The sequence below is a fragment of the Tenrec ecaudatus genome, chromosome X, assembly GCF_050624435.1.
Source record: "Tenrec ecaudatus isolate mTenEca1 chromosome X, mTenEca1.hap1, whole genome shotgun sequence".
Taxonomy (NCBI): domain Eukaryota; kingdom Metazoa; phylum Chordata; class Mammalia; order Afrosoricida; family Tenrecidae; genus Tenrec; species Tenrec ecaudatus.
This window is the reverse complement of record NC_134548.1, coordinates 130,921,135-130,940,463: the sequence shown is the minus strand read 5'-3', so window position 1 is coordinate 130,940,463 and position 19,329 is coordinate 130,921,135. Positions and strand designations below refer to the sequence as shown.

The following is a 19,329-nucleotide window of genomic DNA, read 5'->3' as shown; positions in this document are numbered from 1 at the left end:
ACATTCTTTGCCCTAATCATTTTCAAAGCATTTGTTCTCCACTTAAGCCCTTTGCATCAGGTCCTTTTTTCGCCCCCTCCCTCCCCGCTCCCCCCTCCCTCAGGAGCCCTTGATTATATATAGATTATTATTTTGTCATATCTTGCTTGCCCTATCCGGAGACTCCCTTCCCCCCCTTCTCTGCCGTCCGTCTCCCAGGGAGGAGGTTACATGTGGATCCTTGTAATCGGTTCCCCCTTTCCAACCCACTCACCCTACACTCTCGCAGTATCACCCCTCACACCCCTGATCCCGAAGGTATCATCCACCTTGGATTCCCTGTGCCTCCAGCTCCCATATGCACCAGTGTACAACCTCTGCCCTATCCAGTCCTGCAAGGTAGAATTCGGATCATGGTAGCTGGGGGGAGGAAGCATCCAGGATCTGGGGGAAATCTGTGTTCTTCATCAGTTCATCGCACCCTGACAGACCCATCTCTTCAACTAAACCCCTCTGTGTTAGGATCTCCAGTGGCCGACAATGGGCTTTGGGTCTCCACTCTGTACTTCCCTCTTCATTCACTATGGTATATATATATATATATATATATATATATATCATGATGCCTTATACCTGGTCCCTTTAGCACCTCATGATCACACAGGCTGGTGTGCTTCTTCCATCTGGGCTTTGTTGCTTCTGAACTATATGGCCACTTGTTCACCTTCAAGCCTTTAAGACCCCAGAAATTATCTCTTTTGATAGCCAGGCACCATCAGCTTTCTTGAACACATTTGCTTATGCACCCGTTTGTCTTCGGCGATCGTATCATGGAGGTGTGCAGGCAATGATACGATTTTTTGTTCTTTGATGCGTGATAACTGATCCCATCGGGACCTCGTGATCACACAGGCTGGTGTGTTCTTCCATGTGGGTTTTATTGCTTCTGAGCTAGATGGCCGCTTGTTTACCTTCAAGCCTTTAAGACCCCAGACACTATCTCTTTTGATAGCCGGGCACCATCAGCTTGCTTCACCACATTTACTTGTTCACCCGCTTTGGCTTCAACAGTTGTGTCGGGAGGGTGAGCATCATAGAGTGCCAATTTAATAAATGAAAGTTTCATGCATTGAGGGAGTGCTTGAATAGAGGCCCAAAGTCCTTCCGCCACCTTAATACTAACCCTATAAATCTAGACACATAGATCTATTTCCCCATCCTCATATATATATTTGCATGTACATGTCTTTGTCTAGACCTCTATAAATGCCCTTTGCCTCCTAGCTCTTTCCTCCATCTCCCTTGACTTTCCTCCTGCCCCACTACCATTTACCGTTCCCACCTGGGTTACAGCTATACCTCTTCTTTACTTAACCTTACCCTTGATCATTCTCTACCAGACCTTGCAGTACTCTCTTGCAAACATGGCCGCCACCAAAGCCTGAGCCTTGGCTTTCTGTGATGACCTGTCAGCCAACATGGCTGCCTGGCTCCTTCTTACCCACCGCTGTTTACCCTGTCACACATTCCAGTCACACTTCCTCCATGGCGCAGGATGCACTGCATCTGCAAGACCCTGTGTTCAATTATTCTGGGGGACCTAAGAGGGTGGTCCCAACTTGCTGTGTTCTCATATGCTCAACAGATGCAACATGGCGGGTCTCCAGGCCGCCAAACACCTACCACTGGATGGCAGTATTGTATCAGAAATGACCCTATGCTCTTCCCCAGAACTACTCCCTCCGCCCTTTGTCATTAAAAAAAATAATAACCATCCAGAGTCTGGTCCCTTTTTAAGCCTAGAACCTCCCCATCTTGTCCACATTTGGGGTTCCAGCTCCCACTGAATCTTTTAAGCCCTTGTCCCTGAAGGAAGATATTAGATTTCCTTCCTTCCTGATGGGGGGTGGGGGTGGGGGGAGTTGAATACACCCACACCTAGCACCCCCTTGCTCCAGCTTGGTCCTGGAGGCCACTGAGTACTAGGCTAGATCCCTGCAAGCTGCTTTTGGGGACAAGGTGAACTAAAAGCCTGACTCTGGGGTACCTTCATCAGCTTGTACAAGCAGAACCGCGTAGCCAGAAACATTCATCCTGGTTCTGCCAAGCGTGGTTGGAACCAAGGGTGGGAGAGCGAACAGCAGTGAAGGGGTCTCATCAGTGGGAAGGGAGGGTTTCTTTCAATGGGGTGAGCCCCTAACCACAATGTGGTGCACAGGACAGCTGAAGACAAACAGAAGGAGACAATGGACGTGTGCTTGAGTGTGTGAGTGTGTGTGTGAGTGTGTGTATGTGTGCACGCACATGGTGTGCGTTCAGAGTTCTGTGTCACACAGCGACTCTTTATGAAGGGTTGTGAAGATCCTAAAGTAAATGAGCCTCCCGGCTGGCACTGGCTGGCAGAGCCCTGGATCCCTCGTTCTGATGTCTGGGCCTCCAGCGTGGGGCACTGAATGGGCCAGTGTCCTTCTGGGGTTCTTGAAGATGGGCCTGGCCAGGACACAGTGGACTGCACTCTCCCCGTCTCTCTCTTTCTGAGGCCAAGCTGCTCAGCCCGTGCTCTGGATGAGGGAGCTCCAGAGTCCAGAGAAGGCAAAGGGGCAAGAGCGGAAACCGAGATTCTCTGTAGCCCAGGCCACAGCTGATTTAGTCCCAGTAGCTCTGGGACCAGGTTCTCTAAGCTCGAAAGGTGGCCTCAGTGGCAGCCCTGTTGGGAAAGTCAAAGGAACATGTATTCTGTCCTAAGGGTAAATGACAACTGCACTGGAAAGGAGTTCAAGCACAGGAAAACTACGCTGAGTCCCCCTTGGAGAACCTGGTGCTAGTGTCCTCCAGTGACTCCAGTCACCAAGAGTCCTGCCTCGACTTTGGAAGGGTGGCCTGACTGCTTCCCTGGCTGTCCGTCCACTCTGTCCAGAACGGTCTCCCTCACTTCCTGAGCAGACCTTCCCTGTCATCTGGCCTTGCCCAGTATCTCAAGGGGTGCGGACAAGCATGACCATGCCCTCTTGTAACCCCATGCTTCCCCAGAAAAGAGAAGTGGGTCCATGGACTTTGGAAATAACTACCGCAGGATGGCAGCATGACATCAGAAACGCCAACTGCCCCCCCTATAAGCTCACCCTCTGCCCTTTGCAATTGGGAGAAAAGAAGCAAGCAGTTTCCTGTCTAACTGCAGACTCTTTGCCATCCATCGTGTTGATTTTCGGGGCTGGAACTGCCACATCTTGTAAGGAATGTCTCTTTCAAGCCCTAGCCTCTGCAGAGGCAACAGGTTTCTCTCCTTCCAAAAGAAGCCTTGTTTCACAGGAGAATGGATTGCAATGGAGGAGACAGAGCAAAATGTACATGATTTGTTGAATGTGAAACCATGATCTGTACTCTAAACCTCCTCCTAATTCACAGTGAAAACGCTTGGAGGAAAGAACTAAAAAAAATAAAAAAGGTTTAGAGTCCTGAAAACCCTCTGAGCAGTTCAGCACCGCTACACACGGCAGCCAGAAGGTGGAATCCCCTCACTGGCAGTGGGTTTGGCTTGGGTTTCACGAGAATCTGATCCTAGAGAGCCAGAGCCTCTGAAATATTCAGATACCCTCGTGATCATCGATTTCCTATGGGAAGCCCACTGTCAACTGGAAGTGTATACTGACAGAACTTTCCAGCTCCTGAGGAATCTCACTGTCTTAAATCAGCGCATTTCTAGATTTCTTTGTGAAGAGACAGAACACAGAGGCACTAGTGTCACTCTGCCCCTTAACCCTTCCCCACCCCCTTGGTCCTCACTACAGTCCAGCAAGTCTTTCTGCTATTTCCTTACTGGCCTCGCTGAAGCCCGTGGTCCGGGGGGCTCAACCCAAGAGAGATCAGGAGGAACCACGGGAGGAAAAGGAAGGAGGTCACAGCTCAGATCAGAAGACAGAAACCTTCATGCCCAGGCTCTTCGCCAGGCTCAACAACAATCTCACTCCCTAGAGGCTGGGACTTCACGTTCATCTTTATTACGTCTACTTACGTAACACTTCTCAATCAGAATCTGGGGTCAACAGTACCCAGAGGATGTTTTGTTTTGTTTTGCATTCCCCACATGTGTAGATACACCGGTAATCTTGGGGAGGATTTTTAGCTTTCACAGGAAAACGGCGGCGGGAGCAGCAAGGGTATGCAATGGCTGGTATTTGTGAGGCCACAGGGCCAGCCAGCAGAGGCTTTCTGATTATGGTCCCAATCTCTCTTACCGAATACAACCAACTTCCATTAAGTCAATTCTGATTCATATCAACCCTATATGACAAAGTAGAATGGTTCCCTAGGGTTTCTGAGGTGGTAAATTTTGGGGTTTCAGTAGGCAGGCAAAGAAAGCCTCATCTTATTACCTGGAAGTGACAGGTAGAGTCGAACTGCTGAACCTGTAGCTTAACTTGTAGCCCACCAGCAACCTGGACTCCTGTAACTGAAGTAGAAGGCCTGTAATATTTGAGTGTTGGACAGAGACACTCAGGGGAGGCGGGGCCTCAGTACACGACCTCCAGAGCTTGTGTAGAAGCCAGTGAACAAGGCTCCCTGACAAATAAGCCACAGCTTGCCCGCTTTCCAGGAACTGGACGCAGTGGGGCGTGGCCTCAGTGGTTGCAATATGGGGGGGAAGGAGAGATGAGCCATTTGTCATTAACAATAAATTCTAATGAAAACTGTCCACGGTAATGTCAAACATATATTAAAAAGTTTTCTTCTCAGACCCACAACTGAAATCCATTCCTTTCTGTGCAGACAATACCTGTGAGAAGGAGTTGGTTTGTTCCAAGGTGTTTCCAGGTGAAGCAGACTCACCAGCAATCCTTATTTCAAAAAGTAAAGCTTTCTACCCAACTTCTATTTTTTTCACCTTTTTTATCTTTTTTAATCATGGGACAGGGTGAATACAGTGCCCCACTACCCCAAACTACGCAGTCGAGTTTCCTACATTTGGGGAGATCGCAGGGATCAGCACATGGGGGATGCAATGGAGAAGCCTCGCCCGGGGAAAACCACCTTCGTGATCTCCCCTGCCAAGTAAGTATGTCTACCCAGCTTCTAAAGACACTGCACCATACTCTCCAATCACACGTAAAATTCTCAACTTTCTCAACCTGAGAAATTTTCCGTCGTGTGTACAGGCACGATCAGATGACATCACCAGTCTGGTGAGGATTACGGAAGATGTGGCCGTGCATGTCACTTACTCTCTGGAGCCCTGCCATGGCCACTGCTCGTGACTCCTAATGTTACACTGATGTCCCCCACCCCCCCTCTCTCTCTCAAGGACCTGATGAGCCGGCACGAGAGTTCGGAAAAGGCAAGGAGACCATGATAAAAGGAAAAAGAAAATAAAACCAAGACACTCATCTCACTTCAAACCAAACATCAAATTCCTGTGAAAGCTCAAATCTGACCCAAGACGGTTCTATTATCTACCTGTGTGGGCAGAAATATGAATCAACATGACAGCAATCAAACCAATCCAAGCCCACTGGCAATCAATAGATTCACACTGAAAGAGACCCTATAAGACAAAGCAGAAATGCCCACACAGAATTTCCAACATTGCTTAATTTTAACGTAGACAACTTTATCTTTCTCTCAAGTGTTACCTGCCGAATGAATTCAAATACAATGGAATTTCTCCGAAAACATTTTGAAGCTTACTGTAGGTGTATACCTGAGGATGCATTTACACATGCACACTTATCATAACTATCGCTACATCTATGTCACTAACACTTCATGATTGCTGTGTTCATGTTAGCTTTGAAGATTCAACCAGTTGAAAACCCCAAGTGCAGAACACAGGATCCAACAGAAACTGCACACTCCCTAATAAAATGTAAAAGAAGAAAAGAGAAAAAAATGCTTAGGGCAAAGACTCTACAGATGTGCTTTATACAATTGATGTATGTATATATATGAACTGTGAAAAGAATTGTTTGAGCCCCAATAAATTGTTAAAATTAAAAAAAAAAAGAAAAATTCAATGTGATTAGCCAAGCAAAGCAAAGACGAAGGTACTCACCCAAATAAAGCATTAAGAGGGTGTTGAAATTGTGTGAACTCAAACTTTTACCATTCTCAGTTTGGGCATGAGCATTTTCTCCATAAGGCTTGCTAACTATCATTGACTTGTTAATCACTTATTATAATAGTAAATAATCATTTATTATTATATCTTGTATAAATATATATACACACAAGATATACGTGTATATTTTATCTATCTATATATGTATATAATTGTATTTGTAATTATAATGTACATGCAAAATTATAATATGTCTGCAAAATTTCTATGTAAGTGTATATATACAAGATATAATTGTATAATGTGTATATTTATACAGTATTTGAATAAATAATTTTTTAATCATAAAAAAAAAAAAAGAAACTGCACACTTTCTGGGGGAGAAGAGAGCAGCATTGGTCCTCCTTGTCTGGGCATGACAACATCCTACTGTATGATCCAGAGGATTAATAACAGGAACAACAAAGGCCCTCAAGTCACATCTGACACAGAGAGGCTCCCTCAAACCCGAGCCAGACTCATTGCCACTGGGTCGATGGTGACTCAGGGCGACTCTACAGGACAGGGTACAACTGCCCCAGTGCATTTCTGAGACTGTATCTCTGGATGGGATCAGAAAGCCTAATCTTTCTGCTGAGGAGCAGCTAGTGGTTTCAAACAGCTGACCTTGCCATTAGCTGTAAGAGTATTGAACCGGGCCTGTGGGGCTGTAAAGCTGCTTGGGAGCTGACAGCCTCAACTTTCTCCTGAGTAACACCGAACAGGTTTGAACTGTTTACCTGACAGCAGAGTCAGGGCTCCCTCCGGGACATTTGATTATCACTAGTTGTGTAAGTGCAGTGTTTTGAAAGGTTATTAAAGATTCTATGAGTGTGTGTATATATACTTTTGGCCATTTTGTGACTTAGACAGGGATTTGTATGTGTATGTATCTTTAACTGCAGCATTTCCACAAGATTTGTCAGAATTCCATGTTCATATGCAACAACATTTCCATGCATTCTTCTCGGGGAAGATTTTACCTTTCTAAGAAATGGACTCTTGCTTTGAGTACTCATGAGGACCAGGACGCAGGAGCCGGCACTGCGGCCTCAGGAACATGACAGGGGGCCATGAGACAGCTAAGGACAGTGAGTGACCGGTGAGGCCTCAGGTCCATGAGCACTGCCCTTGGAGTATCCTTGGTTCTCTGCATGCCCAGAGGGACACCATTCAGACAGAGCATCTGCTGCAGAACGGGCACTGTGGCTGAGGTGCTTCAGGAGCTCCGTAGAATTCTGGGCTCTTTGCTCTGTTGAGCCAAGGAAACTGGAAGAAACTGCTAGCCCCTCCTCACCATGTCATCAGCACACAGAGCAATGGGTGCTCTCAGCTGGATCCTTGCGGGGAGTGCTACAGGCCTTCTTCCGCCCAATTCACACCAGATAACCTTATTTTATTAGTGTTTTATGGAGGGCTCTTACAATTCTTATTATAATCCAAACATCAATTATATCAGCATATTGTACATTTTGCCATCATTCTGTACTAAACAATTACTTTCTATTGAGCCCTTGGTATCAGCTCCTCTTTTTCCCCCCTCCCTCCTCTACCTCCTCATGACCCCTGAGAGATTATAAACTATTATTATTTTCATATCTCACACAGACCACAGTCTCCCTTCCCCCATAGTTTCCACTGGTCTTCACCCTGGAGAGGATGTGAGTGTCAGTCATTATAACCTGTTCCCTGTTCCTCCCCTGCATCCCCTCTCCCCTTTCTCCCTGCCCATCTGTTATTGCTATTCCCATTCCTGCTCCTGGGTTGCCTGTGTCATGAGCTCAGGTCTAGTCCGAAGTGAGAGGCATCAATGGGGTCATGGTAATGCGAGCTGAGGAGCCTCAAGAACCAACAAGAATACTGTGTATTTACTCAGTGCTTTACTGAGCCCTGGTTGCCTCCTCCCTTTCCTGTGACACCTCTCTGGGGGATGTGCCATTGCCTACAGGTGAGACATGGGTATCTGATCCGACCACCCTCGATCTCAACGAGAACCGGATATATACTTGGATTATTCTTCATCAAAACGCTTACCTTGGCCATTTAATGGCGGGAGAAAACAACACATTCACCCATTTCTCCCAAACATGGCGGCCACTGACGCCACGCTCACACAGCTCAGAGATCCTGCCAACTGGGCAGCCTGGGGATTATTTGTCTGGGAGTTTGAGTTGGTGGCTTTCATACTAGCTCAAGATTGACAGTGTGGCCCCCAAAGTACCCTTCCTAATAATTCAATCTGTATCCTGATAATTGCACCTTCTTGCGGTGACAAGAGCGGGCTGAAAGTTCTCCGCTTGGTGGCACTGCGGCCTCACAAATGCAAAGCCCAGTGTTCTTGCTGCTCCCTCCGCCTTTGTAGAATGAAAAAACCAGAAGGTGCAGAAGGCAGCTGAGCTTCCTTCCTGGGGTTTGACTGCACTGGGGCATTCCTTTGCTTTCCATTGGCTTTTTATAAGGAAATAGACTGATGTGCACATGTAGCCTGGAGGGGGCTTCTACACATTTATGGGGAAGTAAAACAGAATGGAAAGATAATGGAATTTTCCTGAAAACTTTATAAAGTCTTCTCTGATGCAAACTGCTCTTACACATGATTCCATTTAGCTCCTGAAGACCCCTGAGTCACAACTGCTTGTTATTTGGTCCTCAGGCTCACACCTGTAGATGCAGGAGACTTCAGGGCTACAAGTTCAGCTATTGTTTGCCTCCTAAATCAAGATTTTTCATAAGCCCCCAGTGTCCACCCTGAGCTCTGTGATTCAATGTTGTGAGACTTGCCTTCCTGAGCCTTCATCAAAACACAGAAATTACTCAAGTCCTTCAACCATCCCCTGCAACCTGGTCTTGAAAGGAGAACACATCTGAACACAAAAGAACACTCACCTGTGACTACACCATCTAGAGATGAGCAGGGTTCTCTCTGCTCCCTTTCTGTCCAGTCAGTGTCATCAGCACCCATATGCCCAGAGCCCCGGAACTCCACTGCAGTGAACCTGAGCGCTGCAGCCGGGCAGCCAGGTACACGCTGTGGAAAAATTAAGATTTGTAGCTTTTCTCTCTCTTTGTAATGCTACTAGATCGGCTAGAACAATAGTTCTTTTCCGCCCAACTTAAATTGTTATCTGAATTTCAACCCTCCCTCTTACGGAAATGAAACAAATGTCATATCAAATATTTCCATGAATGGGCTCAAGCATAACCAGCTATGAAACCTGATGGTGTATGACCCTCAAATATTTTATTTGTGACAATTCCAATGATGTGGGGTTACTTGATCCCGTCCTTGGCTGACCTTCAGGAATGGACAGTTTGTGCACACTTGCTTTTCCAGGTAGAGGACCTCTGATCAAAAGAAAAGCACCCCAAAGGAAGTGTAAAAAGCTCACCATGAGCCACACAAACTGGTGACCTCTGGGAGGCTCTTTATTTGAAAAGCTCTAGATCACTGTTTCCCAAAGTAGAAAAAACCACCTCCTGGGAGTCAGGGATTGATTAGTGGGCAGGGGGTTGGAGTCTGGGGGGGAGGGTGTTGCAAAAGCAGACACATGGACTTTATCCTGAATTATGGGTTCTAGTACAAAAAGTTTTTAATTGCCATGGAGAGGTGGGATGCTGAGTAATTTCTTTTTCCTATTCTGGTGACCAGGCCAAGTAATTTAGGAATCTATGTTCTACATGAAAATATTACCACTTTATAAAGTCACTTCCTTGGGGGAATCACACACACACACACACACACACACATTTTACAAAGTAACTTCCTTGGGGCATCTCTCTCTCTGTCACACACACACACACTTCACAAAGTCACTTCTTTGGGGCAACAAACACACACATACACACACACACACACACGCAGTTTGGGAGCTGACATCCTCAACTTTCTCCTGAGTAACACCGAACAGGTTTGAACTATTTACCTGAGAGCAGAGTCAGTGCTCCCTCCGGGACATTTGAATATCACTAGTTGTGTATGTGCAGTGTTTTCAAAGGTTATTAAAGATGATATGAGTGTGCGTACATATACTTTTGGCAATTTTATGAATTACTCAGGGATTTGTACGTGTATGTTTATCTTTTACTGCAGCATTTCCACAAGATTTGTCAGAATTCCATGTTCATAGGAAACATTTCCATGCATTCTTCTCGGGGAAGATTTTAACTTTCTCAGAAATGGACTCTTGGTTGGAGTACACGTGAGGACCATGGCGCAGGAGCCGGGACCCAGACAGCATGGGTCACTGCGGCCCCAGGATCATGAGACAGTTATGGACAGTGAGTGACGGGTGAGGCCTCAGGTCCATGAGCACTGCCCTTGGGGTATCCTTGGTTCTCTGCATGCCCAGAGGGACACCATTCAGAGGGAGCATCTGCTGCAGAACGGGCACTGTGGCTAGAGGTGCTTTAGGAGCTCCGTAGAATTCTGGGCTCTTTGCTCTGTTGAGCCAAGGAAACAGGAAGAAACTGCTAGCCCCTCCTCACCATGTCATCAGCACACAGTGCAATGGCTGCTCTCAGGTGGATCCTTGCGGGCAGTGCTACAGGCCTTCTTCCGCCCAACTCACATCGTATATCCTTTTATTATTAGTGTTTTACTGAGGGCTCTTAAATTCTAATTACAATCCAAACATCAATTGTATCAGGCATATTGTACATGTTGCCATCATTCTTTACTAAACAATTACTTTCTATTGCGCCCTTGGTATCAGCTCCTCTTTCCCCCCCTCCCTCCTCTAACCCCTCATGACCCCTGAGAGATTATAAATTATTATGATTTTCATATCTCACACAGACCACTGTCTCCCTTCCCCCATGGTTTCCACTGTTCTTCCACTGGAGGGGGTGCATTTGTAAATCATTAAGACCTGTTCCTCCCCTGCTTCCCCTCCCCCCTTTGTCCCTGTGCATCTGTTATTGCTATTCCCATTCCTGCTCCTGGGTTGCCTGTGTCATAAGCTCACGTCTAGTCCAAAGTGAAAGGAATCACTGAGGTTATGGTAATGCGGGTTGAGGAGCCTCAAGAAACCACAGGAATACTGTGTATTTACTCAGTGCTTTACTTAGCCCTGGTTGCCTCCTCCCTTTCCTGTGACACATCTGTGGGGGATGTGCCAATGGCTACAGGTGGGCTATGTGTCTCTGATCCGACCACCCTCGATCTAAACCATAACCCCGTATATACTTGTATCATTCTCCTTCAAAACACTTCCCTTTCCATTTAATGGCGGAAGAAAACAGACATTCACCCATTTCTCCCAAACATGGCGGCCACTGACGCCACGCCCACACAGCTCAGAGATCCTGCCAACGGGGCGGCCTGGGGATTATTTGCTTGGGAGTTTGAGTTGGTGGCTTTCATACTGGCTCAAGATTGAAGGTGTGTTCCCCAAAGTGCCTTCCTTATATCGCAATCTGTATCCTGATAATTGTACCTTCTTGCGGTAGTCAGAGCAGGCTGAAAATTCTTCCGCTTGGTGGCACTGCGGCCTCACAAATGCAAAGCCCACTGTTCTCCTTGTTGCTCCCTCCGCCCTTTGTAGAATGAAAAAAACAGAAGGTGCAGAAGCCAGCTGAACTTCTTTCTTGGGGTTTGACTGCACTGGGGTATTCCTTGCTTTCTATTGGCTTTTTATAAGTAAATAGATTGATGTGCATATGTAGCCTGGAGGGGGCTTCTACACATTTATGGGGAAGTGAAATGGAATTTTCCTGTAAACTTTTTAAAGTCTTCTCTTTTGCAAACTGCTCTTACACATGATTCCTTTTAGCTCCTGAAGACCACTGAGTCACAACTGCTTGTTATTTGGTACTCAGGCGCACACCTGTAGATGCAGGAGACTTCAAGGCTCTAAGTTCAGCTTTTGTTTGCCTCCTAAATCAAGATTTTTCATAAGCCCCCTGTGTCCACCCTGAGCTCTGTGAATCAATGTTGTGAGACTTGCCTTCCTGAGCCTGCATCAAAACCCAGAAATTACTCAAGTACTTCAACCATCCCATGCAACCTGGACTTGAAAGGAGAACAGATCAGAACACAAAAGAGCACTGACCTGTGACTAGACCATGGAGAGATGAGCAGGGTTCTCTCTGCTCCCTTTCTGTCCAGCCAGTGTCATCAGCACCCAGATGCCCAGAGCCCCGGGACTCCACTGCAGTGAACCCGAGCGCTGTGGCCTGGAGGCCAGGTACACTCCATCCAGCCAACAGGGATATTCTTCGCTGCTGAAAGATACAAATGGGTTGGCTTGTCCTTTTTTTAATGTTACTACATTAGCTAAGGTTGCCTGGTGATGTGGTGACTAAGCGTTCCCTTATAAACAGTAAGATCACTGATTCAAACCACCAGCTGCTCCGTGCGAGAAAGATGAGGCTCTCTCCTACCTAAAAAAGTTATCTATCAGTAAATAAAAATAGAGGTATTGGCCTATCTATGTACATATATTTCTAAGGCAATACACTGAGGAAATGAACAGATTGTGGGCCTCAGTTCAAGCCCTCCGTCAATGCAACGACACTTTGTTCTAATAACCTGACATTCTGTGATGCTCATGCTCCTGACAAGATGGCTGAAGATAAAATGAGTGCACAGGCAAATGAGGGGAAGAAAGTGATCCCAGGAGCTAGGGGGAACGTGGAAAGAGGAGGGGAGGAAGGAGGAAACAACTGTAATGATCCACACATAGCCCTCCTTACCCCCTGGGGGATGAATAACAGACACGTGGGTGAAGGAAGATAGTAGTAGATGTGAGCTATAATAATATTAATTTCCAATTTATGAAAGGTCACTAGGGGTGGGGGAACTGATACCAAGGACCCAAATAGAAAGTGAATGTTTAGAAAATTATGATGGTGGAGGGGGAAGATGGCCGACAGGGACACCCGCATACTCTGAGAGCTCCTCCAAACAAAGCGGGATTGGCGACCAGGTAGCCGAATAGTAAGAGTCTGGTGAGTGAAATATCCCCCTGGGACAGCACCCCAGTCCTACCCCACGTATTTGTCCGGAGCAGGGGTCTAGGTGAAAGAGGACCGGACTAGTGGGACATCTCTGGCCACTAAGCTGCCGTGACCTCACTGGCGACCGGCTTAGGCTCCATCCCCAAACGGACGCCAGCCCAGAGCCACTTGCCTGCCCTGCCTACTCCAGCGGCCCACTCCCCACTCCCCATACGCGGATCTCCACTGGGAGAGAAGCTTTCCTCTCCCGCAGTTCCCCTCTCCCCGCAGGGCAGCGATCTGCCCTCGGGCCCACGTCCCTCCCTCCATTCATCCAAGCTCAGGGGAGCGGACCCGCGGGTTGTCTGGCGACCCCCACGGGGGACCATCCACCCGCACCGCTGCCGCGGACCTCTCCACCTGCCCTCCGTGCGCTGGCCTCCTACCCCCGCCCGCCCCCGCCAGCCCCTGGCAGCCTAGTGCCAGCTCCACTCCTGGCCGGGACCCTGCGCTGAGCACTTCCCGCCAACAGGAGCCATAGCCCAACCCGCGCCTGTCCCGGACCCTGAGCTTCCGCGGAGCGCCGCGCCCCGCGCTGCTGAGTCTGCCCACCAAGGGCCCCCCCCTGCGCAAGGCACAAGAGTAGGTGCCCTCCCCAGGGTGCTGCGGGGACCCCGGCGGCCGCGACTCTGAGCCTGAGCAGAGGAAGGGCGCCATTGCCCCCTGCGGTTTCGCGCCAAGCCTCCTTTGCCGGCGCCATTACCCCCTGCGGTTTCGCGCCAAAAGGGCGGAGAGCGAACACCATTGTTCCCTGCAGTGTCCAGCCCGGGCAGATCAAACACTCCACCTGCAGTCTAGGCTTTGCAGTCCCTGAGGAGCCCTCAGTGAGCTCCAGCCAGCTCTCACCACCTGGGGCCCTGTTGGGTCCCCAGTGCCAGCCCTAAGCCTGCCGCAGCCCGCCCCAGCCACCCCAGGAGACGGCACAGTGGCCTGAGCCTCCACACAATAAGGTTACTCCTGTCTCCCAGAAGCATGGGGCCTATTAAAGGATCAAGGAAAAATCAACAGACCACATCACTCCCAACAAAAAAATCAGAAAAACGAGGCACTTTAACAGACCTAACGTCACTCATAGAAGAAACAGATATAGATCAGCCACAAAAGGAAATCTTCAGAACTCTGCTTGCAGTAATACAGGAGCTAAGAGAAGAAAACCAAAATAAGGATGCAACGATAGAAGGGATGAAATGCACAATAGAGGGGATGAAGTCCACAATAGAGGGGATGAATACTATCCACCAAAAGGAACTGCAGAAACTAACAGAGGAGGTAGCAGAGGCCACACAAAAGGTCACAGAAGCTATATCTAGGCTTGAGGAGGCTGAGAACCGTATCAGTGAACTCGAGGACGCTCAAAACAAACGAAGCAAGCGAGAAAAACAATCAGATAGGAAAATTAAAGAAACAGAAGACAGCCTGAGATCAATGACAGATGCTATGAAGAGGAATAATATTCGAATAATTGGTCTACCGGAACACAACATAACACACAAATCGACCGCCAAGATAGCAAAGGAATTCCTGGAAGAAAATTTCCCCAACCTAACAAAGGAGAATCCGACTCTCATACAGGAAGCAGAGAGGACGCCGGCTAAGCTAAACACCAAGAAGAACACACCAAGGCATATAATTGTAAAATTATCCAACTTAGAGGAAAAAGAGAAAATTCTACGAGCATCAAGAGAAAGGAAGACAGTCACATACAAAGGAGCGCAGGTAAGGGTATGCTCAGACTTATCAGCTGAAACCATGAAGAGGAGGAGAGAATGGAGCAGCATCTTCCAAATTCTGAAAGATAAAAATGCCTCCCCCAGAATCCTATACCCTGCCAAGTTATCCATTAAGATAGAGGGTAAGATAAGGGTCTTCCAGGACAAGGAAGAACTCAAAAAATATACTGCAAGTCACCCGACCCTGCAGAACATACTGGCTGACTCACTATGGCCAGAAGATCAAGCTCCAACTAGAACCTCCAGGAGACCACCATATATCCCATCTCCATCTAGAAGCCAACATGCCAGCAACACGTACCAGGACAACACGGTCTCAGATGGAAAAGAGGACAGGATAGAAACCCTCCACTCAAACGCAGTACACTGATATGAAGGAAGATAGGCAAAGACCCAAAACACAAAACAGAATATGGCAACCATGAAGCCAGAGATTGTAATAATCACTTTGAATACAAATGGGCTCAATTCATATGTTAAAAGAAAGAGGCTGGAGGATTGGATTAGAAAACATAACCCATCAATCTGCTGCCTGCAAGAGACACACCTTAAGCAAGCAGACAAGCATATGCTGAGAATAAAGGGCTGGCAGAAAGTTTACCAAGCAAATGGTAACTCCAAGAAGGCAGGAGTGGCTATCTTAATCTCCGACAAAATGGATCTCAAGATCCAAAACATAAAAAGAGACAAAGAGGGACATTACATAATGCTCAAAGGCTCAGTAAACCAGGAAGCAATAAGCATACTGAATATTTACGCACCTAATAATGGTGCGGCAAATTTCGTCAAACAAACTATTAAAAAAATGACAGAAGAAATCACGGAAACAACAATAATAGTGGGGGACTTCAACACTCCACTATCAGAGAAAGACAGGTCACAGGGAAAGAAGCTCAGCAAAGAGGCCAGAGAGCTAAACAATGTAATTAGGCAACAGGGCCTGATAGACATCTATAGAGCCTTTCATCCAAAAGCAAAAGGTTTCACATTCTTCTCCAATCCACACGGATCTTTCTCAAGAATAGATCACATGCTGGGGCACAAGGCCAGCCTGAGTAAATTCAAACACATAGATATTATCCAGACGTCTTTCTCAGACCACCATGCCATAAAGCTGGAGATTAATAGAAGGGCACCCAGAAAAGCAAGGGCCACCAATTGGAGAATAAACAACGATCTCCTGCGACATGAATGGGTTAAGGTCCAGATCAGAGAGGATATCAGGAAATTTCTAGAAACTAATGAGAACGAGCATACAACATATCAAAACTTATGGGACACTGCAAAGGCAGTTATCAGAGGTAGCTTGATATCACTGAATGCATACATGAAAAAAGAAGAAAGGCGTATGACAGATATGTTAACACAAAACCTCCAACAACTAGAACAGAGTCAACAGAACTACCCCTCCAATAGCAAGAGAAAAGAAATAATAAAAATCAGGGCGGAGTTAAACCAGTGGGAAGACAAAAGAACAATGCAAAGGATTAACGCAACTAGAAGCTGGTTTTATGAACGAATTAATAAAATTGACACTCCCCTGGCAAAGCTTACCAAAGATAGAAAGGAACAATCATCAATAGCCAGGATGAGGGATGAATCGGGGGCAATAACAACAGACCCCAATGAGATAAAAAGGATAATCACAAAGTACTATGAAGGTTTGTATTCTAATGAATTCAGAAACCTGGAAGACATGGATAAATATTTAGAAAAACAATCTATCCCTAGATTATCTGAGACAGAGATCAAGAACCTCAACAAACCCATAGCGAAGGAAGAAATAGAGAGTGTCATCAAAAACCTACCAAGGAAAAAGGCCCCAGGGCCAGATGGCTACACAGCAGAATTTTACCAAACATTCAGGGAAGAGCTGACACCGATCCTCCACAAAGTATTCCATAACATAGAAAAGAACGGCAAGCTCCCAAACTCATTTTACGAAGCCAGCATTACTTTGATACCCAAACAGGGAAAAGACCCCACAAGCGTAGAGAATTATAGACCAATATCTCTAATGAACATAGATGCAAAAATCCTTAACAAAATATTGGCCAATAGAATACAAAGGAACATCAAGCATATCATTCACCACGACCAAGTAGGATTCATCCCAGCGATGCAGGGATGGTTTAACATCCGAAAATCCATCAATATCATTCACCACATCGAGAAGAAAAAGGATAAAAACCATATGATAATATCCATAGATGCAGAAAAAGCATTTGACAACATCCAGCATCCATTCCTAATCAAAACACTCATGAAGATAGGATTGGAAGGTAAGTTCCTCAAGCTCATACAAGCTATCTATGAAAGACCAACAGCCAACATCATAGTCAATGGAGAAAAGACAAGAACAATACCACTGAAAAAGGGTACAAGACAAGGATGCCCCCTGTCCCCTCTTCTATTCAATATCGTTTTGGAGGTTCTGGCTAACAACATAAGACAGCGGAAGGACATCAAAGGGATCCAGTTGGGAGAGGAGGAGGTGAAACTATCGTTATTTGCAGATGACATGATCCTATACATTGAAGACCCCCAAAACTCCACAGTTGGAATACTTACAGCAATAGAGGAATACGGAAGAGTAGCAGGATACAAGATCAATAAACAGAAGTCGGTAGGGTTTCTATACACATCGGACAGGGCCATGGAAGAGGCGATTAAGAGGGAAGTACCCTTCACAGTAGCCAAGAATAAACTGAAATACCTAGGAATATACTTAACAAAAAATACTAAAGACCTATATAAGCATAATTATAAAACCCTATTACAGGAAACCAAAAGTGACCTTCACAAATGGATGAAGCTCCCCTGCTCATGGTTAGGTAGGCTGAACATAGTAAAGATGACAGTTCTTCCTAAAGCACTCTACAAGTTCAATGCTATACCAATCCAATTACCATCAACCTTCTTCAAAGAATTGGAAAAACTGACCACCAACTTCATATGGAGAGGGAAGAAACCCAGAATTAGCAGAGAACTCCTCAAGAAGAAGGACACAATTGGAGGACTCGCCCTACCTGATTTTAATGCCTACTACACAGCTACAGTGGTCAAAACAGCATGGTACTGGCACAATGATAGACACTCAGACCAGTGGAAAAGAATAGAAAGCCCAGGAGTAAAATCATCAGCATATAGACAACTGATCTTCGACAAGGGCCCCAAAAACGTCAAGTGGGAAGCAGATGCCCTCTTTAATAAGTGGTGCTGGAAACAATGGATATCCACATGTAGAAAGTTGAAACAAGACGTCTACCTCACCCCATGCACAAGAATACACTCAAGGTGGATCACAGATCTAGAAGTCAAACCCCAAACCATCAGGACCATTAAGGAAGGAATTGGGACTAATCTCAGAGCACTGGCCCAGGGAGCACATAGGCTCACTGCAACAGGGAAGGGGACACACACAGGTGATCTGGAAATCGACAAATGGGATCTAATAAGAATAAAACACCTGTGCACCTCGAAAGACTTTGCCAAGAGGGTGACAAGGCAACCCACAGACTGGGAGAAGATTTTTAGTAATGACACGTCAGACAAAGGGCTCATTACTAAAATCTACAACACCATCATGACCTGCAAAAAGAGGAAAACAGTTAACCCCCTAAGGAAGTGGGCAAAAGAAATGAGAAGAACTTTCACTAGAGAGGAGATCAATATGGCCAATAAATATATGAGAAAGTGCTCCAAGTCCCTTGCCATAAGAGAAATGCAAATCAAAACAACCATGAGATACCACCTAACACCCCTGAGGCTAGCCCAGATCAGTAAATCAGCGAGCAACAAGTGTTGGAGGGGCTGTGGTGAAATAGGAACCCTCCTCCACTGCTGGTGGTCGTGCAGATTTGTACAGACACTGTGGAAAGCAATCTGGCGATACCTAAAGAAAATGGAAATCGATCTACCTTACGACCCAGCCATCCCTCTACTGGGCATATACCCGGTTGAAGCAGCAAATAAAACACGACCAGTCATATGCGCTCCAATGTTTATTGCGGCACAATTCACAATAGCAAAGACTTGGAAACAGCCTAAGTTTCCATCGATAGACGAGTGGATTAGCAAACTTTGGCACATACACACAATGGAGTATTATGCAGCATTGAAAAGCACCGATGAGCACATGAAACACGTTATTTCATGGGAAGAGCTGGAAGGAATTATGCTAAGCGAGGTAAGCCAGTCCCAAAGGGACAGGTACAACATGAGTCCCCTGAGGTAAGTACAATCAGCATGACAGAAATGGGGCATTAATCCACCCAAGGGGAGGGTATTGTTTATATCTCCACAGGGAAAGTGGGACCAGACTTCAACCCAGTGTCGCAAGGTGTGAATGCATTATCCCGGCGTGGAGGACGGAACCGGTGGAGAGGTCTGGGAGGCAGGCCCCAGCACCATAAATTAAGTGGATTCCTGCCCCTCCCCCGAAAAGAACTTGTTCCAAAGGACGACATTGACCCTGCAGCTATGGGAGATGGTCATATTTGACCAGAGCACACGGGAGCAGATGAAGGGGCA

General features: G+C 46.6%; 1 long non-coding RNA gene and 1 other non-coding gene across 14 annotated transcripts in view; both read right to left on the bottom strand.

Moving 5' to 3' along the window:
* The window catches only part of LOC142434066 (uncharacterized), a 47,923-nt gene that overhangs the window by 5,843 nt on the left and 22,751 nt on the right, over window positions 1–19,329 (bottom strand). For 10 of the 13 annotated variants that reach the window (XR_012781113.1, XR_012781116.1, XR_012781115.1 and 7 more), the window contains exons 5-6: window positions 12,121–12,292; window positions 8,957–9,098 (exon numbers count right to left, since the gene is read on the bottom strand). This is a non-coding gene — a long non-coding RNA (uncharacterized LOC142434066). Of the gene's footprint in view, window positions 1–7,143; window positions 7,323–8,956; window positions 9,099–12,120; window positions 12,293–19,329 lie in introns of those variants that run through there. The other 3 variants (XR_012781118.1, XR_012781112.1, XR_012781114.1) reach the window with 3 other exon arrangements.
* LOC142435123 (U1 spliceosomal RNA) lies at window positions 4,881–5,036 on the bottom strand. Its single transcript, XR_012781262.1, has one exon. It is a non-coding gene; the product is annotated as a U1 spliceosomal RNA (small nuclear RNA).